This window comes from Protopterus annectens, chromosome 1.part2 (genome assembly GCF_019279795.1).
Source record: "Protopterus annectens isolate FY-2018-M chromosome 1.part2, PAN1.0, whole genome shotgun sequence".
NCBI lineage: Eukaryota > Metazoa > Chordata > Ceratodontiformes > Protopteridae > Protopterus > Protopterus annectens.
In genome coordinates this window covers 886716351-886741825 of record NC_056727.1, presented here as the reverse complement: position 1 = coordinate 886741825, position 25475 = coordinate 886716351, and the positions used below count along the sequence as shown (strand labels likewise).

Genomic DNA, 25475 nt, shown 5'->3' with positions numbered 1-25475 from the left:
TACATTGACTGAGTGATCCTGCCTTCATGCTTACATTTAGGTGAGAGATGGTGGTGGCTCATGTTTATTGGTTGAGGTTGCCCTTGCTGGGCTGTAAAGATTCATTACCCACCCGATAGTGTACATTTGGCTTCAACAAACATCTAGGTACAAAGGAAGAAGTTGCAGTTCAGACCTTAAAATTTTATAAATCGTTCCCATAGACTGATGTAGTAGTCTGAAAGCAAAGTAACTTCTGGGATAAATTGTAGTGAAATGACATTATGTACTGGTCATATTTTTATGTACAAAGCCAAATACGACCAACACTAAGGTAAACCAGCCTTGGAAAAAAAGTCCAAAATGTAGAAAACAAAAAAATCCAAGTGCTGGAAAAAAAAAAAAACTAATGAATTTAGCAAAAAACTATTGTATTTAAACCACAGACCTTTTGGGACTAGCCCTTCTTCAGTGTGCACATTAAAAACCATAAACCAATCACTTAAATACTCTATAAAAATCGCATGACACAGCCCAATTTAAAATAATGAAACAGTTAAGACAATAAGAACATCATAGTCATCGTAAATACATTTCAGTGAGCTTTACCAGCATCTATGTAAAATATGTAAATAGCTGCATATGCTTAAACACATAAGAATTCACTTTAAAACCATTTGTTTCTTTTTTAAAATTGTTTTAACGTTTACTGCTGTGTTCAAACCTAGTGGATGGTCTGCCTCCAGTCGAGTAATCCATTCATACTGACATACCTCAAGACTATCATTTATTTATTTATTTATTTTACATTTGTTAACCGGGTTAGTCCAACTGGATATATTTCCATTTTCAGTGGAGGCCCGGGGAGAAAAGCTCCACAGTGACATTTAAAAGTTTATAATGCACAATTATAAGAGAAAAATGTAAGACAAAATAAGATGAGAGAGCAGTAATTACAAAGTTATACTATTTAAGCAAATACCATATTCAAAAGAAATTATTTACACAAAAATTAGTTAAAAATAATTAGAGAGCCTTGGCTAGAGAGAAAGTATGCAAATTATGAAACACAAAAAAAAAGAACCTTTGAAAGGAACAAGATGCTCTTTCACATTAAGATATGAGAGGTTATTTACAATATGTTCACAGTTTAATTCATCTCCTATTTGCAACAATAATTTCAGATAGTTACCGCTACCCAGGGATAAGTAGTGATAAAAGGTAAGGGGAGGCAGGATAGAGAAAAATGGCAAAAGAGAATGCAGACAATTAGTCAGGGATAACAGCAAGGGCATAACCAGTGATGTTGCTTCAGCCTTTGCTTAAAGAGTGGGAAGGAGGAAAGTACTGTTAGATCTGATGGCAAAATGTTCCAATATTTTCCAGCAGTATTAGAAAACAAGGAGTCACCTGCCAAGTTATTAGACTTGCTAATGCTAGCTAGTAGTTTAGTGGAAGAGCGTAAGGAATTGAGGTTTGCATAGGTGGTAATAAGGTTAGAGAGTATCGGTGTGTTGTTAGATTGGTAGAATATCCTATGAACAATGGTAAGTTGGGAAAGTATCAAAATATTTTTTAGTTCAAGCCAGTCTAGCTGCTGTAGGTTCAGACAGTGGTGAGTTCTGAATGGGTTCCCAATGGCAAACCTGGCAATATTATTATAGGAGTTAGTTTAGTGAGATTATTTTTCTTTAGGTTGGTATAAATGGGGGAAGCATAAAGAAGAGTGGAGATTAGATGAGAGTGGGCAATTGTAGTTCTGGCTGCTGGTGTTAAGAAGAGTTTTATTCTATATAGGGAGCCCAATTTTCTATTTACTGCTTTTATTGTGTTATTTATATGATTGTCAAATGTAAGGTTATTGTCAATTAAGACTCCTAATAGTTTGGTGGTAGAGTCTGGGGTTATAATGGTGCCGTTATTTGATTTGATTGAGAAATTGATGGGGGGACTTACTGTTAGGTGTGAAGAGTAAGAGCTTGGTTTTTTTGGCATTCAAAAGAAGGCAATGGTTTAGAAACCATGCCTCAACTGAGTTGAATACTGTTTGGGTTAGGGATTGTAGTTCAGATGTGGAGTTGGCAGTACATATGAGCATGGAATCATCTGCATATTGCATGCAGGTAGCTTGAGGGATTGCTAAGTAAAGGTCATTGATGAATACTGAGAATGGAAGTAGGCCGAGAATGGAGCCCTGAGGCACTCCAACGGAGACTGGCAGGTGGGAAGGTAGTTTGTTCTCCCAAAAGACTGCTTGTTGCCTATTGTTAAGGTAGGACTTGAATCCCTTTCTCTTGACACCAAGGCTGTTCTCTGGTTTAAGAGTTTTTAGGAGTAGGGGATGGTTGACCATGTCAAAGGCTTTTGACAGATCATTAAAGAGTGCTGATGAGAGGATGTTGTTGTTACGGTTTCTATTGATAGAGTCAGTGAAAGATAGGAGGGCTGTGGTGGTACTATGAAATGGCCTGAAACCATGTTGACAGCTAGTATATTATGTTGGGTTAGGTGGTTAATTAGTTGATGGTGAATGCATTTTTTCATAACTTTAGCTAAGGGTGATAAGAGAGCTATAGGCCTGTAGTTGGAATACTCACTGGAGTTTCCGCCTTTATGTAGAGGGATAATGTGGGAGATTTTCCAGATATCTGGGATTGTTCCTTCATTTGTGGTTCTGTTTATAAGGATGGATACAGGATAAGCAACTGCTGTAGCTGCTTTTTGCAGGTATTCAGATGGTATTTGGTCTGCAGAGGGGGTACATGGCTTAAGTGTATGTATAAGTTTTTGGATGTATGAGGTAGCGATGGGTTGTATTTGGAATGCTGGGAAAGTATTAGGTAAAGAGGTTAGGGGATTAGAGTTGTTTGTGGACAGTTGACAGGCTAGAGATTTTATGGTGTCTGTAAAGAAGGTATTCAAGGCATTTGCAGTTTGAAGGGAGGTATTGTTTTCCGACCCTAGAGGGGGTGGTGTGCTGGAGTGTCCGGGATGAAGGAGTCTATTAATGCTATACCAGAATTTTTTTTGGTTGTTATGGTGAGATTGCTGTAGTTTACAGTGGTAGTTTTTTTGTCAGTAAGTATGGCGTTTTTAGTAGTATTCCTTAGCTGTCTAAATGTTTGTTGCTCAGAGATGTTTTTTGGATGATCTCCACTTGGTCCAAGATTTATTCCTAAGCAATATGAGTTGTCTAGTTTCTTTTGAAAGCCAGGGGGCAGGTTTGGACTTCATTCTGATAGAACGTTTAGGAGCATGCTTATCAAGGATAGTTAAGAATTTAGAGTTGAAATATTTGACAGCCTGCTCAAGAGGGAGAGTTTTTAGGGGGTACCAATTACAGGCATTAAGTTCATTTTGGAATAATACAGGTTAAAATGTTTGTTGGTTCGAGAGATTCTATAAGTAGGGGAGTTTGGGATATCATTCTTTTGTCTTGTAATGTAAGTTAGCATATGATCACTTAAGTCATCTGGTAGAGTTCCTACCTTGTATATTTGTTGTTGTTTATTACTGAGTATCCAATATAAGATACTCTCTTTGTTGTTGGGTTCGTTAAGTCTTTAGTAGTGGTGGTGATAGTTTGACTAAAGCCATGAAGATTAATATGAGATGAAGGATTATCTGTATTTACACATTTCCAGTCAGTATTAAAATCACCAAGTATAATGGTTTCTTGTGGGTAAGAAGTTGATACCCAACTTAGAATGTCTTCTATTATAGAGATATTATTACCAGGGGGTAGGTAGATGCAGATAATATAAAGGGCTTTGGAAGTGTTTAGTTTAAGTCGGGAGATAAGAACTTCAGCTTTACTACCCTGAGGTGGGTTATTGGGTATGGAGGAGATCTGTAGAGTGGATTTATACAGTAGTGCTACACCCCCACCCCTACATTTTATGCGGTCCAGTCTCAATATGTTGTAACCTGGGGGGATTATTTCATTATCTTTAGTTGCAGGTTTTAGCCAGGTTTCTGTGTGGCAGGGGATATGAAAGGAATGAGTATCAAGGAGGGCATGGAGATGGGCAATTTTATTATTTATACTGCGGATATTGAGATGACCTAAAAGTAAAGAATTTGAGAGACGGGTTTGGGTAGTTAGGGTGGGGGGAGTTAGTAGAAGGAGTTGTAAAAGTTGGAATGTTTGTTGGGCTTGGGTTAGGGTGGATGTCACCATCTTTTAAGGTAGGAGTTTTTACGGCAGAAGATGGGTAGTTAAGGAAGCTGGTTAGGTATTTTAGTTTTATTACAGTTGTGTTATTGAATTCAATATGAGTAAGTCGATGATATTTGGCTAGCAGGTAGCAGGGTTTGGATGTGGTATTTATTTGAAAATGGGTAAAGGTGTAGTTGTGACTAGCTGTTTGTTTAGGAGAGTAGTTGAAGTAGTCATGATTAACTTTATTAATGGAGGTGAAAAGATAGGCATAGGTGAGAATAGATATGAGAGTAAATAGTATTATAGATTTGGGTAGGATAGGTTTAGTGGTTGAGGACATATTTTAGAGAGTTTCTTGTATACCTATAGCAGGAACAGGGAAAGAAAGACGAAGGAAAAGTAAGGGCATTATAAAGTTGTTTGTGTTGAAGCAGAGATAGGTATAGAAATATTTTAAGAGGTTTAGAAGGCGGTACAGGATGTAGGAGGTGTAGGAAGTGTGAAATAGGTGGGGTGTGGTTAAATTATATAGATTGGTAGAAGTATTAGATTGGATGGTTGGGAGAGTGGGTGTGGTTAATGGAGTATAAGTTTAGGACCTCTGGGGGTGGGTGGGAATTGGGAGTAGGGTAGTGGAGCAGAGTGAGCCCACAGGGTGAACGGATTGGGTTACAGTTGAGAGAAGCTGAGAGGTAATCAGTTATTCAGTGAGACTGAGATTTATACAGCTTAGAGTAGGTAAGTGGCACTTTCTTTAATTACTTTCCAAACAAGAAATGTAAAGGGTGTCCTTAGTTCTAGGTATAAGGGGAGTAGGTATTTAGTAAAGAGTCCAGAAACAGGAGTAATTAAGAGACAGAAAGAATGAGCTATCTAGATGAAGTACTGTTGATATAAGAAAGTAAAACCCTGTTTTATGCCTTTCTAGGGGAGGGGGGATATCAGGATGTAAGGATCCTACAGGAATAGCTGGAGGTAGGTGTTAGATAGAGCTGAAGGAGTTCAGCTAGAAGTACAGAATACAAATTTTAAAGCCTGGTGTTTTGCTACCATCTTGTGGCCTATGAGGGGACTTACACTAATTCACAAAGCTTGATCGGAGGTAAGGCAGAGAAGATTAAAAAAGGGGGGAATGGACGGCCTTGGGGTAGGTCCGCAGGTGTGTGCTGGCCCTTACAAATAGGTTTCCCAAAGCACTCACTACTATATAGTTAAACCTGTAAAAATGTAGGCTATCACCTACACTATGAGGCTGAGCGAAGCACTTCTAGGTAGTCCATGTAAGGGTTACAGGTGGGGTTTTCTTTTCAGTTCAGTAGGAATTTCTTTTTTGTTGCTATCTTGTTAAATAGGGGGCAGCCTGAGTCACAGCAGTAGGCTTATAAGCTGAAAAAGAGTCAGAGACAAATAAATAAAAAATGGCAAATTAGGTTACAGTCTTTACAAACATTTGGGAAGAGAAATGGTGGGGAGGAGTGCAAGTCAGTAACTGAGTGGAATGTAAGGAAGCAAGGTAGATTAGACACAGAAAAACATCAAATAGATTATTGGAAAAAAATAATATTGTTGGGCACATAAAAAAACATTAGCCCCCAACAACCTTCTTCAACTAACCAGTATTCACTTTAGGATCTTAGGTAAAGAAGATAACAACAGAGCAGATTAACAGTTAAATACAACATTCACAGCTACAATTAATGCTTTCATTAGCTAGAGAAAAGTTGTGGTATACTATAGTGCAAAAACACATTAAATATCAGCATATACAGATTACAAAAGCCACTTATATTAGATAAACAACAACTAAAATGTACAAGTAGTATGCAACTCTAGGGTAATTTCTTGTACCTAGGAATTTGGAGTCATAATCCACATAATATCAACCTGAGCAGGTTCTAATATAACTAGATTAAATTAAAATTAGTAGGACCTCGCATGAGGTGAGGAATGGCTAGGGTGATTAACTAATAGCTAAGTTAATTTACAGACTAAAAACAACTCAGAAATACCAGTAATTAGGCTTATAAATAGCTATATTAAGTTTCCCTCTTGTAAAATACTGTGTCCGATTAATTTATGTCCTAGTTGCATCAAGCAGATCAAAGTAAATAAGAGATAGTTGCCCAGATAGCAAAAATTATGTCTTTGTACCTGGGAAAAGAATCTGGTTTCTAACACAAGAGATAAAATAGTCAGCGCTCTATGCCCGAGCACTTTTTAAAGTGGGCAATAAGCTTAACTAGTAAAACATTGTTGCATGAGTCTGAAAGAGTTGTAAATATTAGCACATTGTGACTAATAGCATTTAAAGGAGACAGATAAGTATATATAATTAGCGCTCTATGCCTGAGCACTTTATAAAGTGGGCTGTAATTGTAACTAGTAAAACAATGTTACATGTGACTGATAGAGTACTAAAATATCAGCACATTGTGGCCAAACACATCTAAAGGAGGCAAATACAAACAGCTCTCTGGGTAGCGACTGGAATTACCGCTACGAAGAAAAATCTTTCTGTTATACAGTTTTAGTATTACCTATCCATTTGCTACAGCATAAGATAGGTGCGCACCAGTTAGACCTCAGCGAGTAAAGCTGAGTTAAAGAGAACCAGCATTAGAGCAGTTGGCCGTGATTATTATTATTAAAATTACCACCCTTTCTACTCTTGTACTTAACATCTATCACCCTAAAATGAAATCTATGCGCATCTCCCTCATCTCTCATGTGCCTACCAAGTGCATTGCTAGTTACTTTCCTCTGCATTTCTGACTTATGTTCAGTTATTCTTTCTTTCAGCTTCCTAATATATTTTCCTATATAAAAATCTGAACATTTTACACAGTTTACCATATAGACAATGGCAGCCAATGTTACATGTTGTATAGCAACCAAACAAAAACTTCCTACCTGTGACAGAATGTATAAACCCATTGTTCATCTCAATATCATTAGAACATACCACTTTTTCTACTAGTCAAAGGTGGATTCTCCATTAGATCTTTATAACATAGCCTTTTCTTCAAACTTGGCCACGTCCGATAAGAGAAACTGGGTTTTACACCAGCTATTCTCTTAATTTTGGGGATGGTTCCAAGAATATTCCATTTCTTGGTAAATGTATCCCTAACACCCCCAGATCTCCTATTATAAGTTGCAACATAATGCATATATCCATGCCTATCATTATTGCTATTAGTATCTGGAGTACCACGACTGCTGGCAAAATGTGGTCTGACTAACGTTCCATGCCCTGTCACCCTGGTCCTTTATGGACTACCCTAGATGCACAAAAGTCCCAGCAGTCCATAATTCCTTCTATCACTTGGTAAACCACCTTGATCTACCCTGTAGATGCCATTTTATTCACATCTTCCGCTGTATCATTTTCCATTGCAAAAACTGGTCTGTAATGAAAACCGTTGCTTAAATGACTTGTTAGGATACCTCGTAGTTCTTCTCTTGTCATACACGTATCTCGTCCACCACCACCACTGTTGACACTCAATAACAGGCTTTGTTGTGATTGGGTCAGTAATTCAATGAGCCAAGTCAAATCGCCCTTAAGTTTTACCAATTTGATTAGAAAAGATGCGAGGATCAAAATCTCCATTGCTAGTCTTATGAGAGGGTCTGTCACCATGTTTCTGGACTTGAAGAAGGAATAAACCGGTAACCAGGAAAAACATGTGCAAATTACTGAAACACCTGAAAAAGTCCCAACGCACAATCCTTCCCTAGCCGGACCACAATTACGCATAGATTTTTCCACTTTTTAAATAAAAATACAATCAAAAATAGTTGAGTGCTTTCATCCCCTTGGTATAATGGGGACTTCTTCAGAACTAAATTTGCCAATAGTAAAGTGCTACTTTAAATACCCTTCTCTTAAGGGTGTACACACTTAAAAAAAACATTATTAAAAAAATTATGTAATAATAACAACTATGTACTTTACTAAATATGTAGTTAAAATTCACAAATAACAGTTGATCCCTAATTGCAATTATATTGATCTCAACTGTAAAGCTGGAATAATTAGCATTCTGTCATTTAACCTTGGAGTGAAGTGAGCACCAAGTTTTAATTGCCACAATAATTCCTTATGCTCTAATAAACTTCCCACATCCCACCTCTAGAGTCCCTCATTACTTGCTGCAAAGTAGTAAACTTAAATTTTTGTAAACCATTACATTTCTTTACATGTTTAAATAGTGTACTATTTTCATTACAACTTTTTATGTCATAAATAAGTTTGCATATTCTAACTTTCAAAGCCCTTTCGGTCTTTCCAACATCAAAACTAGTGCATGTTTTGTAAATAGCCAAATACACAACCCCTGTAGTTCTGTAATTCTTGGCTTTAGGGAGAATTACAGATTTAAGGTCACTGTCCAACAATAATTGATCGACCTCTAAAATAAATGTACATTGACTACAAGTACCACACTTCCTGGTCCCATTTCCTTTCTTCCCAATGTACAAATTTGGAGTTTTCACCATTTCTAACATGGGCTTTATATTGTTTCCTGTTGTGTTTCCAGTATTTTTTAAAAGCCCACATTCAGCAATAATTATTTACATTTGAAAGTTTACATCCTTAAAGTCAGAATTGTTAGCTATATAGTGACCTAAACTGACTCTATTATGTCACTTTAGGCCATGTTTCTTATCACTCTTAGTAAAATGTTCACTATTTCTTATTGAGGACTATTTGTACAGTTTTTCTGATGACTAAGAGGCTAACTCATGCTCCTTGAGAAGGTGACAAGTGCTTTTGTGTCTGTCACATACCCAAATGAATACTCATTCCCAGTGCCCTTTTTGGTGGAAAGAGTGAATCATGTTTAGAATTGTGCTGTGTTAACTGTGTTTCCTTTAATGAAAAGACTTTAGATAGGAAAGCTGAGAATTGTAGCATGCATAGAATATAAAACATTGCAAGACACTTTCTTCTACTGATTCCTGTAAGTCAGGGGGCTACTTTAAAACAGTTTAAAAGAAATTAAGTACAAGAAGAACAGAGAGAGTCTTGTGATAACATGACGTTCCTTTAAGACTGTCCAGCCTGTTGAATCTTCCAAAAGTCAGACCATGGGTACTGCAGGTCTTTTTTTGCACATATGGTGCCACTTCATTGCTGGACTGTCTTGAGTACAGGCTCATAACTCGACTCTCCAGGAGTGAAGCCCACTTGAGTTCCCTTCTTATAATATTATTATAATTAATGTTACTAATATAAATGTTATTATATTTAGATACTTTTATCTTCTTCATCCATGTTCATTAAAGAGATTTTGAGAGAGACAAGTCTGTTTTGAGAAAACACATCTCTATTAATGAACAAACATTTATGGGTATTTAATGTAGAGAAAACCTTTAAACTGAAAAAAAGATCTTTTCCAGATTTCAAGCCCTCAGTTCCTGGACTGGATCTTAAATCACCACAGTTTCTCCTGCTGCTTTGAATCCATTTCTTTTGCTGTTGTAGTGGTGACATACATGGAGCAGATATTAGTTTGGGAGATACCTGTAGAAGTAGCAGTTTTAACTATAAGGGAGTGGATGTCTGTATTCAGGACTTTAGAAGTTTAAACATCAGAATGTCATGTGTTGGTCCCCTACACATCAAATGCTGATATATTTTAAACTTATACAAGGAAAGCACAGAAATATTTTGACTTTCTGCATAAGATTGCATCTAGTTTCTGCACTGGGTTAAAGCTATTCACTTAGGGGGAAGGAGAGAGGAAAGAGTAAGAGGAAGCCCGCCCCACCCTCCATCATCAGACTTTGAGGATGAGGATCATAGACTAACCTGTTCAGGCCATATTCTTCTTGTATGGCTTATGATGTTGACAGTGATGGCTTATTATCATTGAGTTCTCATGTGGAGGATGTGGCTTTTGGTGATATCATTAAGTTTATGAAAAAAACATTTTAGGTGGGCTTTTGTAAAGCTGTCATGTTCTAAACACGGATTCTTGAAATTCGTGAAAATGAGTCCGCCTAAGTTTCTGCCTGTAACAGCTTTTTAATGATGTGGGATAACGACCTGTTGGTATGTAATCTGTTCCTAAAAAGACATTTAGGATATGTAGAATGTTTGAAAAACATAGCTGTTTATATAGCCGTACAGCTTGAATTCATGTAAAGAATTAGGCATTACCACTGGCTAATGGACATTGCCATCAGACAAGGAAAGCAAGGTGTTTAATTGGGGAAAAGTCTTCACTTTGGTCACACTGGGTATCAGGGCTGTGAGTTACCAGACCCAAATGACACATTGCCAGTCTAAAGCTAAGTAAATCAGTGTTCTCATGGCATGTATCAGAGTCAAATTGTCTATGTTGTAACAAGAGGATGATAAAGTAGGGACTCCCTGGTATTAGGTGTGGCTGTGATGCTATAAAAGTCTATTTTAGAGCCGAGAATTGCTACTTAGGATGTATGAATGACTAAGAACCCAGCATCTTTTATGTGTGAGAATGTTAAAGCTCAAATACACTTCTAGATAAGACTTTTTGCTTTGTAGCCCACCTCAGAAATAATGAAGCATCCTGGCTTCCCTCTCAAAAATAACATAGTAGTTAGTGATAGAAACAAACACAGGTAAAGGCAAAGGCATGTAGCTGATGGTAAAAAGTGACAGTAAGCATAAATTTAAAGCAGAAAGGTCTTGGCAACAGAAATATGGAAATAATAAATACTATTCTTTGCAGTCTAAGCAGAAGGCTACTTTGAATCTGTCACTGATCAAAGAACAAAGTTTGATAATATCAGTTAGGAGCAAATCAAATAATATTTTTCATAAACTTAAGGTTGTGCCAGTGCGCTAAACCTGTATCCCACTGCTAATTTGTATGCAAGTATACTAAAGGGAGGTAAAAATTGTAGCCTCATATATGTTTTAAAAAGTATATTGAACACTTTGGGGTCTATGTTCAGCTACCGAATTAAAAAAAAAAGCGAACTGCAAAACACTGAAAAGTAAACAATGAACGGGACAATCAGCAAACTAAAAAATCATCAAAAAAATAACATTGAATGGCCATAGTTGGCCAACATCATACACAGCCAACCCCCCATACACACGCACACACACACACACACACACCCTAACTGTATATACCAACTCCGAGATTGCATGGCACTGGGGAAAAGGGAAAATTTAAAAGGTAAAATGTAATTTTAAATTCAATTTTAATTTTAAAATGTCAAGGTTTCCCTTCATTTACCATAGATATCGCATTACTTCCTGGTTGTTGACCAACTTGGCCATTTTTGTTTTCAATGTTGCTTTAATTTGCTGATTATCCAGTTTGTTCTTATCAGTTTGGTGTTTTGTGGTTTACTGTTTTTCAAATTTAGTAGCTGAACATAGACTCAACAGATTGTTGTGTGTTAGCATTGTGATGGAAGCAGATGTAACACAATTAAGTGTAAGTATGTTAGTGATAGCTTTAGAAAGTCATGTATGTTTTGAATGCTCGTGTATATACCAGATAAAGCACATCTCTTTTTCTGCCTTCTGTACTTGCTTTGCAACCTCCTCTATGTACCTGTGCTTTGAACTTCCTTTTTCTAATCCCATTTCCTTGTCACAGTTGAGGCTTGTTTGGCAGTAGCTATTAATGTGTTAATAACTAGACTTGAATATGCCTTGCCTAATGTTCCCCCCTGTCAGACTTAGTACTTTTCTACTGCAGGTAGCACAAAATACAGTTGTCAGGTTCATCCACATAGCAGTAGAGATCAAAATGACTACTTGTCACTTGCTAGGGTTCCTTTCTTTTAAGCACTTTAACATTCAACACTGCACTTTGTTTGCTAATAGGCTTAAATTATGAGATTATTCATATTCCTGGAAAAGTTGCCTCAGTGAAACTGCACAGACTTCAGTTCTGGTTGACATTTTGTGAAAGTGCCTTCAGTGAGATAACCCCTAACAGTTTACCTTCTGATATCATATTAGTGAGTAAATTGCCATTGTTTAAGAAAAAACTAAAATTGCACCTTAAGAAAGAATTCAGATGTGATTTCGGGTATTTTTATTTCAGAACCTGTATTGTAATGTTACTTAAATTTTCAAAAAAATGGAAACAACAAAAGCTGCCAGTTGTTTTCAGTTGATGTACAGCAGTATTGTTTTGTTGAGTATGTAAAGATGCTTGTACTATTTTATTACTGTTTTGTTTTTGTTTCCATTTAATTTAGCTATTCGCAAGAGTTATAGTTACTCATTGCTTTAGCCATAGATGATATTATCATATGCAGTGATGATATTTTGCTATTTATAGTTATTCAGTGTAAATATTTGACTTTCTGGCCTTTGTAAGACAGCATGTGGCTTGTATCTGTATAATTCCCTGTATTAATTTTGTTTTATTTGCCTTGTGGGTCAGGTAAGTAGCTAAAGAAATGACTTTACCCCAACTTTCTGTATGTTTTTAAAAAATGGATGTTCCCAGCCTGTGTTCTGTTTCTATATAGTTTAGTGCTTAAAATCCTTAGATGCCATTTCCTTGCCTTTTCCTTTTTATTTGTTGGCTATTCGGATTTTTTTCCCCTCCTTGTTGATGTCCTTGTGTCCCTCTGCCTTTATTGTTAAGTTCTGTTGTATCACATTTTGGTTTTGTTTGTAAGTTCTTTTTTGTACACTGTTTAATTTATGGTTAATCTGATATGTGACCCCGATTACATTTTTTTGTCCTTCAAGTCTTTCTGTTCACATTTTTTCTTTCCCTATCTACTTGTTGTCTTAACTTCTCTTTAAAACAAGAAAACAGGACGTGTGTCCATGCAGCTAATGTCCACCACAAATAAGAAAACAGCTCACACGTAGTGCTCCCTCAGTGCAAATACCTCTGTAGTCAGCGCCAAGATGAAGATTCAATTTAAATAACCAGTACTGCCAGTATAAAAACAAACCTGATGTCCATTTCATTATTCCTCATGAATAGGTCCTTGGATCAGATATCGGATCCGAATTGACCATTCCAAAAGACAGTTGCCACCTGTCTCGAGCTCCTACCACTCCCACAATGTCCTGCAGCTTCTCCAACCCCGCAGATCTCGTTTACCGCCTTCCTGGACAGATGTATCTACGCTGATCTTGAGTTAGTCTAAATCTAAGTGCTATTTCCATATTTTTTCCATATCCTTTTTTGATCTTACTTTCTACCTAAACTCTATTAGAACCTTTTTTATTCCTCCTCTCCCTCTTTTTTTTTTTTTTAGAGTTTGTTGAGTGTTAGGGTTCAGCATTTCTATCTCCCTCAATTCTTTCCCTCCTGTATAGCCATTGGCCTATGTCCTTCCCCCTTCACTAACTTTCCCTTTTCTGCAAAAAAAAAAAACCTTTCTCAGTATTTTTTAGTTGCTTACTATTGTCTTTTAGTAACTTTGTGGTGCAAGTGGTATGTGTTGCTGACCTACTACCTCTCAGTAACTACTGTGGTAGTTGTGCACGTGGTGCTCGTTTGTTTTGCTGTACTTGTGTGCGGTGTGCTAAATGGCGAACAACCCCACTGGTTTATAGAGGTGTGTCACCTGTGGACACAAAATTCCTAACTCGGTCTCCCACGGCAAGTGTGTGTACTGTTTAGGTGCTGCTCATTTTGAGCAGGAATGTGAGGTGTGTGTAGCCTTTTACCCCAGCATTTTCACAGATCACTGCAGCAAGTTAATTCTTAAAGGACTATTAGCTTCTTCCAGCCAAGATTTAACAAAGCCAGGAGTTTCAAAGGAGAAGAAAAAAAAACTGACAGATCCATCGCCATCAGTTCCTAGGAGGGCCAGGCTTCCTTCAAATCAGAGGAGTACCTCGGAGAAGGCGCTATTCACCCCCGACATTGTGCCTTCTCGGATCTGACCTACCTCGGCTCCTAAGGTGCCTTCGGATTCATCCGAGGTTGTTTTCATTAGGAGCTTGCCTTCTCTGAGCCGGTCCTGTTCAGCTCCAAAAGCTTCGCATCCAAGGTTTCAGAGCCATATGCCGAGGCGAGGCACATTTTACGTATCTTCAAAGAGATCTGGTCAAGGAGATCACCAGTTCTCTAAGTGCGTATCAGAGGAGGAGTTATTTCTTTCCCCAGTTGTCAACTCTCACATCCTTAGCTAACTCGTAAAAAATCAAACAAAAAAGGCAGACACTGGATTTTCAACTATAAAAAGGTTAGCGCTTTCATCAAGTTTTATTCCACTCAACTTCTTCAGACAAAGGTGAAGCAAGACAAATTAGTATAAATACCACACCTAAAAGATCACGTCATACTCATCCATTAATTTTTAAAAACATACACATATATTTAGCATTAATAAAATGCCACATATCTTTAAAAACTTATTGACACTTAAAACATACATCCTAAATACACATTCACTAGACTACCTAAGTAGAAATTCATAAATCATTTGTATGTTGAAGCATGAAACTTATCAATGGAAACAAAGAACCACAAGATAAGAAATAAGAAGAGGATAAGAAGGGGGGGGGGGGAATGGTGAGAGTGCAAAGTAACAAATATTCATCTTTGTAAACTTTTCATCTTTAACACACTGGCTATAGAGCACACATCATTCAGACCTGGTTTTATGTATGCCCTAGTTCTTATTTGCCAATATAATTCCCGCATCTCCAATTCTACACTTAAGGGAGCCCCCTGATGATATATTCAATTTGATCAATAGCTCTAAAGAAAAAGGAATGCCCTGGGTTATCCCTCGCATGCTTAGCCAAGGCATTTTTGATCTTCCCCTTTCGGATGTTGTAAAGGTATTCATATACCCTCTCTCTCAATTTACGCTCAGTTTTACCTATATAATAACCACTGCAAGACTGGCACTGGGCTACATAAACTACCCTAGTAGAGTTACAATTCAGTCTTGCCCTGTTGGAATAGTCAACACCCATTATTTTTAACGTACTGCCCATGCACACACTTGTACATTCTGGGCATCCTAGCTGAAATAACTGGCTTAATTTCAAGTAGGCCCTTGAAGTTTTTAGTTCTCCTAAAAACTATCTGTGGGCCAGACCCTAACTTTTCCAACCTCTCATCTGTGTTTATTTCCCATTTCTTCCTTAGCACATGTTTAAGAAGCCAGGAATTTGGGCAAAAGGTGGTAATAAATGAGTGAGGGTAATTACCTATTTCGTTACTCTTTTCTTCAACATTTTGACTTTGTTCCCTATTCTGGTTATTACCCCCATCCAAAAAACTGAGAATTGCTTTGAAATGCCCTGTGGCCCTCTTATTGATAACCTCATCAGCCAATTCGCAGAGCAAGCCATTTGGGTACCCCCTCATTTGAAACATCTGCACTAATAAATCACACTCAGCTAAAAAATCAATTTCAAAAGTGCACATACGTGCAGCCCTGACCATTTGGCCCTTTATCACCGCTCTTTTTTGGTATTTCGGATGTGCAGTAGTATAGTGTATTAGTGAGTTGGCGTATGTATTCTTACGGTGGATTTTTACTTTATAACATGCTTTAACCCTATCCTTACTCAATTCCACATCCAAAAATGGTATCACCTCATTACTAAATGCATACGTGAAAGAAAGAAAAGAGGTAGAATCATTGCAATACTTCACAAATTCATCGAACACAACCTGATTTCCTTCAAATATTATAAATATGTCATACAGGTATCTAGTATAGTAAAATATCTGCCCCTATACAGGTTAACATCATTATGGATAAATGTGTCCTCCCAATACGCCATTACCAGATTAGCTAAACTGGCGAACCCATAGCGACGCCACTAGTTTGTAAGTAATGGACCCCATTGAATAAAAAGTAATTATTAGATAAAATAATGTCCAATAATTCCTGTATTAAGGCTATTTCAGACCGCAATGTTCCTCTCTTAGACAACAACAGGCTGACCCATTCGATTCCCACTTTGCGAGGAATAACCATGTATAGATCCTTCATATCCACGGTAGCGAAGTGGAAATCTGCTTGGTAGTCAAGCATGTTGATGCTTTCAAGAAAAGTCCAGGAATCCTTACAAACATATGTTTCCTTTTTGAAATGTTTCTTCAGTATCCCATCTGCACATTTGGCTATGGGGTATATTACAGTATTCTGTCCATCCACAATAAGACGCAATGAGGGGTTGTCCAGATCTTTATGGATTTTGGGTGTCCCGAATATTACCGGGATTTTTGGGGCTGACATAGTAAAATAGTTACAAGTCGTCAGGTCAATACAATTCTCAATGAATAAGTCATTGACGTATATTTTAATATACCTATAGGCCTGATTGACTTCATTCAAAGACACTTGCTTATAGGTGTCTGTAGCCAACATCATATTCATCCTTTCGTTTTAATCAAATACATCGAAAAAGACCAAAGCTCCCCCCTTATCCGCTTTCATCACTCGAACACCCCCATTTCTTACCTCTTCTAACAAATCTCACTCATCCTGGGTTATGTTAGATTTCACAGAGGTCTTACCAAATAGCCCTAAGTTCCTCAAATCCAGTTTGCATATTTTTTCAGATACTTCTATAACTCGATGCAGGGGGGATTAAATGTGCTTGGTACCCTAAATTCACCTGGAATATTAAAAGGACCATCAAAAAGTAAGCTGAGCTTTAGCTTACGAGTGTATATTTTTAAATCAATAATGGTCCTGCATACATCCATTTTCTGTGTTGGCACAAATGTGAGGCCCCTAGCTAGCTAGTCTGCTAATTCAGGTTTCACACAAAAGACAGAATAATTAAATATTTTAAAGTCTCCTTCTGTGTTTGTGACTAAGGTCTAAACAGTTTGGTTGACCCCAAAATCCACATTACTTTCATCAACAGTACCTTGTTTCTCGGTTCATAAATCCAAAAACAGCTTGTTTGAGCTCAACCTCATCTCTTGCGTCCCTGACGTTTGTTGTTGTTCGGTCTCCTCACATTCCTACCATTGTTCCGTTGGGGTAACGGGTTGCCGTGGTATAGATCCTCTTGAAAATTTTCTTGCCGTCAGCCCCCTTCATCACAGTTCCTTTTAGGGCCTTCCTTAGATTTATTCCTGAGCCATTCGCTCCTTCTTGATCCCTCTTGCCCTTGGTTGAAGACATTACCCTCATAATCCACTCATTGGTATTCTCCCTCTTGTCGAATCCCTTCTGAAACTGCTCGGTTTGTGGCCTCATTATGTAGTAAGAAACCACGCTCATCTATGCCATGCCAGTTCCACTGTTGTGAAAGGGGAGGTTCCGGATATGCTGTTCCCTTATGGTATTCTTCAAAATCACGATCGAGTTTTTTAATTTTGAAAGTCCTGATCTTTTCCATCTGTTTATCAATACTGGTAAACACCCTATTATAATCGTACTGATATTGATGAAAGTCAATGTGCTGTTTGATCAATTTATCTAAATCATTGATCTCTCCCGTAAGGGTGTCTACTGTAAGTTAGTAATGTTTTATTAGTAAATCCAAAAACACGGAAACTGTGCACCAACTGCCAAAAGAGCATGATTTATTAAATAACCACAATACGTAAACGCTTTGAAACCACACTGCGTTTTCGTCCACATCAACACATAAGACTTCATCAGAGTTTTATTAGTACCTCAAGCAGCTCCAGCCCCTGTTGATCGAAAAGTTTAATTAAATCTGTATGAAATGCTGAATTTGGAACCAACCCCTTAGGTTCATAGGTTCATAGGTTCATACTAGGCTATCTGCCCAAGGGCATTTATAAGCCTAGCCCATAGTTATGTGGCTTTTGCCACCCCTTTAGTTTGAATAAAACTATGCCTATTATTTTGCTGTGCCTCTGTCAAGCAGTGACACTGAAGTAATCCCTGGGGTATATCTGCGATCTCCCATCCATTGGTCAAGATTCCTCTTGAACAAGGCCAGCGAGGTGCTCTGCCTCACATGTACCGGGATTTTGTTCCACAGCATAGGGAGTCTCTGGGTGATGAATCTGTCCCTCCAGCACGTTCTATTAATAACCGTGTCAAGGTTTAAGTCTCCCGCCCTTGTGGTTCTGAGGGATCTAGATTTTTTGAGGTGAAGCATATTCATCAAATCTGGGTTTGACATGGCCTTATATGTCAGGCACAGGTCACCTCTGAGCAAGCGGTATGAGACTAAATAGAGCTGGAGATCTTTCAGTCGGGCAGCATAAGACATATTTTTGAGACCCTTTATCCTTTTGGTGAGGAACTTTTGGGGCCTTTCCAGCTGCTGCAGGTGTCTGGTCAGATACATTCCGAATGGGGCATTGTACTCAATCATAGGTCAAATGAGTGATGAGTACAGGGGGACGATGACCTCCCTTGATCTAGATGTGAATCCCTTCATGATCAGGTGGGCAATGTAGAAGGTTTTCATAACTACTTTAGCAACATGAGTGTCAAGCGAAGGCTACTGTCAACCTGGGTCCCCAGATCCCTGATGACTTCTTCTGTGCTCAGTGGATTGCCACCTATATGGTAGCTAGGGGTAACCTTGTTTTTCCCGAAGGGTATGACTATGCATTTCTTGGCGTTTAACTTTAGGCCATGGCTCTGGCACCAGTTATCCGTTTCTGTGAGGCCCTTCTGAAGGATATCTGTGTCAGATGTGTTTTCGACTATGGCCCAGTTTGCAGTCATCAGCAAACTTTGTCAGCCATAACCCTCCTGTGTTTGCTTGTACTTCAGAAAAGTAGATGCCGAACAAGAGTGGACCCAGGACTGAGCCCTGTGGGACACCACTTGTGACAGGCTTTGAGTCTGACATGGCTCCAGCAACTCTGACCCTGTGGGTTCTGTCACTTAGCCAGTTTGCAACCCATCTTGTGATGTATGGGTTTACATTCAAGCTGATGAGTTTTTCGATGATACCCGAGTGGGGTATTGTGTCGAAGGCCTTTGCCAGGTCGAGGTAGGCTGTATGGACTGCCTTTCCCTCATCAATGGCCTTGGTGACTGTCTCGAAAAAGTCAACCAAGTTTAAAAGGCATGATCTGCCTTTGACAAAGCCAAACTGGGTTGGATCCAAAGTCTGCAAGTTCCCTATGTCTTTATTTATGAGTTCCATTATGATCCTCTCCATGGCTTTGCAGATAAGGCTTGTCAAGCTAATGGGCGGTAATTTCCAGGGTCGGTGGAGGCACCGCCCTTGTGAAGTGGGACCACAGTCGCGTGTGCCACTCCTTGGGTGCGTATCCTGAGGTGAGGGTAAGATTAAACAGCTGTCCTAACTGCGGGTTTAATTCCTCATTGAGTTCGTGGAGCACACAGCTGGGGACACCATCCGGTCCCATGGATGCTGTGTTTTTTGCCTTGGAGAGAGCAGTTCTCACCTGGGCGTTGGAGATGTTTGGGGGCTACAATCCTCTGGTATAGATATCTCTCCGTTTGGGGGAGTTTGCACTGAACCTGTCAGCCAGTATGTTGGCAATGTGTGTAGGTTCAGTAATCTTCACATCATTTTGAACTAATTCTGAGCATATCTGGGAGTTTCCTCCTAGGTTTCTAACATAGCTAAAGAAGGCCTTATGACTGTCTTTTGAGTCCTTGGCGATTTTTCTCTCAAAATTTGCCTTGGATGATTTTATGAGAGCTCTTAGTTTTTTACTTATAATGATCAAAGGTGTCTTACCTTTCAAGGATTTTGCTCTATCTTGTAGTAGCTTCCTCCTTTTGTTGTAGACCTTGTTTATGGCTGGGGTCCACCAGACTGGACGCTTGCCTTTGGTACAAAGAGTCTTAGTTTTGTTTGGGATTGCCTGATCCATGCAGTCCTGTAGGTGCTGGTAGAAGGCATTTGTAAGTGATTCAGCGGTTTGAGTAATGTTTACCACTGGCTCAGGGGCCTTAAAGGAGATCACACTAGTTTTTAGAAGTGTGAAGTCGGCTTTTGAGAAGTTTTTCACTGTGATCTTTTTTATTTCAGGTGGGGGCGGGATGAGGACCTCCAGCGAGATTAGTTTATGATCTGATCTCACCAGTGAGGGGTATACTTCCGGTTAAAACATTGTGATCCCATGTTCGTGATGATGAGATCAAGTATGTTTTCTCCTCTTGTGGGGATGGTGACTAGTTGTTCCATGGCATTTGAGTTTATGAACTCCAGGAACCTTTGGGCTAGAGTGTTTGGGCTTGAGTAGTGTTCCCAGTCTATATTAGGGTAGTTGAAGTCACCTAGTATGATGGTGTTTGGAGATGCATTTATCCCCTCCAATGTTTTCAGGAAGGCCATGTGAGGTTCCTGAGTTTGAGAGGGTGGCCTGTAACATGCTACAAATTGCAGAGCAGTCTTGCCTATGGTTAATTGCACCTGGATGGTCTCCGATGCATCGTGCGTTGCCACCAACCTTGAGGTGTGGGTGTCCTTTATGAATATGGACACCCCTCTCCTTTCTTGGTGTTGTCTTGGGGCCGGAATGCATGATATGAGGTGAAACCTGATAGTGCTGGGGTGCTCTCAGGAGCCTTGAACCAGGTTTCTGTCACAGCACAGACATCGATGTTCTCCATACTGAGAATGGCCTCGAGTGCGTGCATCTTGAGATTGAGACTTCTGGCATTGAGCAGCATTACCCTTAGTTTTTTTCCTTTTTTGTGTTCTAGGGTGGTAGGTTTAGAATTTGAGCCTTGCATAAAAAAGGCACTATGGGGGTGGCAAGAGCCTTTGCCAATATCCGGAAGCCTAGGGGTGACAGGTGCAAGCCGTCCCTTGCGAAGCAGCGTGGCTTGTCCAGCATGTCATCCCAGGCAGACAGACATTGGATCCCCTTTGAATGACACCAGAATTTAAGCCAATTATTAAAGCTGATCATCTTATCACTGTATTGTGGCATCATTCTAGGTGAAGGTAGGATACTGCTCAAGGTCAGGGTCATACCTGCCTGGGCTACATAATCAGAGAGCTCCTCAATGTCTCTTTTCATGTAGTCCAAGGAGGTACGTCTCAGTTCGTTGACACCAGCGTGGACAATGACTGAGTCATACTTGTACCTGCTGTTGAGAGACCTGAGTGCTTGCGTTATGTGGCGGATTCTAGCGCCCGACAGGCAGCTTACTGTGACCTTCTCCTTACTCAGTCTGGTGAGCGGGACGTCAGTGTGTCTGACTATGGAGTCACCTATGACAAGTATGTTTGGTGTTGTATTTGGTCATAAGGGCAGTGACTGCTTTGCACACTGATTTTGTTGTTTATGTGTTGTTTGTGTGGTGTATTGAGTTTGCAGTTGCTTGGGTGTCTGCTTTGGAGGCCTCTGCTGTTTTGGTAAATTTTTACTCAGAGCCTCCGAGTATGTCTTAGTGTGTTTATGTGTTTGATTCAGTGGTGTGGTTGAGTTATGTGAGACTGGTATTGTGGTGTTTGTAGTTGCCTTCTCCTCCTGCCTGGTCTTGCCAGTCCTGAGTTGAGAGAGCTCAGCCTACAGTCTGGCTAAATAGCTGCATCTCTCACAAGTGTTAATGTTACGTGGGAGGAGGAGAGGGTTGTCCGTGTACATGAGGCAATTGTAACATTGTCTCAGAATTCCCAGATTCACCAACTGGGCAGGAGAGGACACCAGCATCTGACCCTTCGACATGCCAAGACCTCAGTCCCTTTGGGACCTGCCACCTCTTCACGCATTCTCATAGGTACAGACTCTCCAGTTGGAGTTTCTTTAGTTTAAGAGATTTAAAGTCCAAAGTCTTTATTCTTTCCACCAATGTGGCATTACAATTTTGTTGCATACTAGAGTTTGTTCCATGATGTTCATTGCATAGTTGTTGATTCAGTTGCAGCCATTCATTTAAAGGAACTGCATTTGGAACCACATTTAAAATTCCTCCCACTGGTGCTTGTTCATTACGAGCTGTTAAAGTGCCAGAAGAAACATCAGTCAGACCGCTGTTAGCCAGACCGCTATTGCTCGAATCAGTCCTGGGTTGTTCCTGGAAGCTGGAACGCATTACTGGCTTAGTAATAATATTCTCCTGGCCACGAGCCCCGGGATTATTAGGAGAAATCAGTTTTCCTTGTGTATTTTTCTGCTTTCCACTGTTAATCAATTCAAGCAGTGCTTCAACTTTTCTACTTAGGTTAGAAATGGCTAAAGCTATTCCGCTGTTCTCCATTCCTTCAATTTCCACATTATTTTCTTCTTCTAAATCCACTTGTGAAAATAAGGGATTACTTGAACTGATTCCAGCTGCCATACTTCAAAAACCAACTCGAAAAAACAAAAAAGCCAAAAACAAACTAGTAAAACATAAACAAAAAAAGGCAGACACTGGATATTCAAGTATAAAAAGGTTAGCACTTTCGTCAAGTTTTATTCCACTCAGATTCTTCAGACAAAAGTGAAGCAAAACAAATGAGTTTAAATACCACACCTAAAAGGTCACGTGGCATACTCATCCATTAATTCTTAAAAACATACACATATATTTAGCATTAAATAAAATGCCACTTAATATCGCACAGAAGGTGGCTTTAAAATATTTAATTATTCTGGCTTTTCTGTGATACCTGAATTAGCCGACTTGCTAGCTAGCAGCCTCACATTTGTGCCAAAACAGAAAATGGATGTATGTAGGACCATTATTGATTTAAAAATGTACACTCGTAAGCTAAATCTCCGCTTACATTTTGATGGTCCTTTTAATATTCCAGGTGAATTTAGGGTACCAAGCACATTTATTCCCCCCCTGCATCCAGTTATAGAAGTATTTGAAAAAATATGTGAACTGCATTTGAGGAATGTAGGGCCATTTGGTAAGACCTCTGTGAAATCTAACATAACCCAGGATGAGTGGTATTATTTAGAAGAGGTAAGAAATGGGAGTGTTCAAGTGATGAAAGCGGATAAGGGGGGAGCTTTGGTCTTTTTCAATGTATTTGATTATAACAACAGGATGAATATGATGTTTGCTACAGACGCCTATAAGCAGGTGTCTGAATGAAGTCAGTCAGGCCTATAGGCGTATTAAAATATACGTCAATGATTTATTCATTGAGAATCGTATTGACCTAGCGACTTGTAACTATTTTACTATGTCAGCCCCTGAAATCCTGGTGATATTCGGAACACCCAAATTCCATAAAGATCTGGACCCCCCCCCATTGCGTCCTATTGTGGATGGGTAGAATTCTGTAACATATCCCCTAGCCAAATTTACAGATGGGATACTGAAGAAATATGTCGAAAAGGAACAATATGTTTGTAAGGATTCCTGGACTTTTCTTGAAACCATCAACAGGCATGACTACCAAACAGATTTCCACTTCGCTACCGTGGATGTGAAGGATCTATACACGGTTATTCCTTGCGAAGTGGGAATCAAATGGGTCAGCCTGTTGTCTAAGAGAGGAGCATTGTGGTCTGAAATAGCCTTACTACCAGGAATTATTGGACATTATTTTATCTAATAATTACTTTTTATTCAATGAGGTCCATTACTTACAAACTAGTGTCGTCACTATGGTTTCACCAGTCGGAGCCAGTTTAGCTAATCTGGTAATGGCGTATTGGGAGGACACATTTATCCATAGTGATGTTAACCCGTATAGGGGGCAGATATTTTACTATACTAGATAACTGGACGACATATTTATAATATTTGAAGGAAATCAGGTTGTGTTTGATGAATTTGTGAAGTATTGCAATGACTCTACCTCTTTTCTTTCTTTCACGTATGCATTTAGTAATGAGGTGATACCATTTTTGGATGTGGAATTGAGTAAGGATAGGGTTAAAGCATGTTATAAAGTAAAATCCACCATAAGAATACATACGCCAACTCACTACTACACTATACGACTGCACATCCGAAATACCAAAAAAGAGCAGTGATAAAGGGCCAAATGGTCAGGGCTGCACGTATGTGCACTTTTGAAACTGGTTTTTAGCTGAGTGTGATTTATTAGTGCAGATGTTTCAAAAGCGGGGGTACCCGAATGGCTTGCTCTGCGAATTGGCCGATGAGATTATCAATAAGAGGGCCACAGGGCATTTCAAAGTTATTCTCAGTTTTTTGGATGGGGGTAATAACCAGAATAGGGAACAAGGTCAAAATGTTGAAGAAAAGAGTAATGAAGTAGGTAATTACCCTCACTCATTTATTACCACCTTTTGCTCAAATTCCTGGCTTATCAAACATGTGCTAAGGAAGAAATGGGAAATAAACACAGATGAGAGGTTGGAAAAGTTAGGGTCTGGCCCACAGATAGTTTTTAGGAGAGCTAAAAACTTCAGTGGCCTACTTGAAATTAAGCCAGTTATTTAGGTTCATAGGTTCATAGGTAGGTACTAGGCTATTGGCCCTAGGGCCTATACAAGCCTAGCCAAAAATGTACCCTGGCTTTCACCACCCAAGAAAATTATTTTCCTGTGCCCCTGTCAAGCAGAGCACAGAAGTGATCCCCGGGGTGAATTTCCTATTACCCATCCAATCATCAAGATTTTTGTTGGAGTACTAATGAAGATCTCTGTTTGACATAGATAGGTAGTCTGTTCCAGAGTATGGGAAGTCTCTGGGACAGGAATCTATCCCTCCAGCATGTTCTGTTTATTGTGGTGACAAGGTTTAGATCCCTAGAGCGTGTAGCTCGGAGGGATTGGGATTTCTTTAAGTGGAGCATGTCCAACAGCTCTGGGTTTGACATAGCTTTGTAAGTTAGGCAGAATAGGCGATATGCGACGGAGTAAAGCTGGAGTTTTTTTAGACAGTCTGCGTAAGGCATTTGTTTGAGGCCAGTAATCCTCTTTGTGAGGTATTTTTGCGGCCTTTCCAGTTGTTGTAGATGTCTTGTGAGGTACATACCAAAAGGGGCGTTGTACTCTATAATGGGTCTAATGAGTGATGAGTAGAGGGGAACAATGACCTCTTTTTTTCTGGATGAGAAACCTTTTGTGATGAGGTGTGCCACGTAGAAGGATTTCCTGACCACTTTGGCGATGTGATTATCAAAGGAGAGACTACTGTCCACCTGTGTCCCAAGGTCTCTTATCACACTTTCGATGTTAAGTAGACTACCGCTTATGTGATAGTTCATGGGTACAGAGTTTTTACCAAAGGAGATGACAATGCACTTTTTGGCATTGAGCTTGAGACCATGTCTTTGACTCCAGGCATCTGTCTCAGTGAGGCCCTTTTGTAGGATGTCCACATTGTTAGGAGTTTCAATTATGGCTCCTAGTTTGCAGTCATCTTCAAATTTAGTTAGCCAAAGACCTTCTGTGTTAGCCTGTACTTCAGAGAAGTAGATACCAAACAGGAGAGGACCCAGGACTGAACCCTGTGGTACTCCACTTGTCACTGGTCTGAAGTCTGATTTGGAGTCTGCTACTTTCACAGTGTGGGTTCTTTCAGTAAGCCAGTT

General features: G+C 39.3%; 1 protein-coding gene across 2 annotated transcripts in view; it reads left to right on the top strand.

Moving 5' to 3' along the window:
* KIAA0319L (KIAA0319 like) overlaps window positions 1-25475 on the top strand; it is a 1767873-nt gene that overhangs the window by 1598690 nt on the left and 143708 nt on the right. The gene's annotated exons all lie outside the window — the stretch shown is intronic.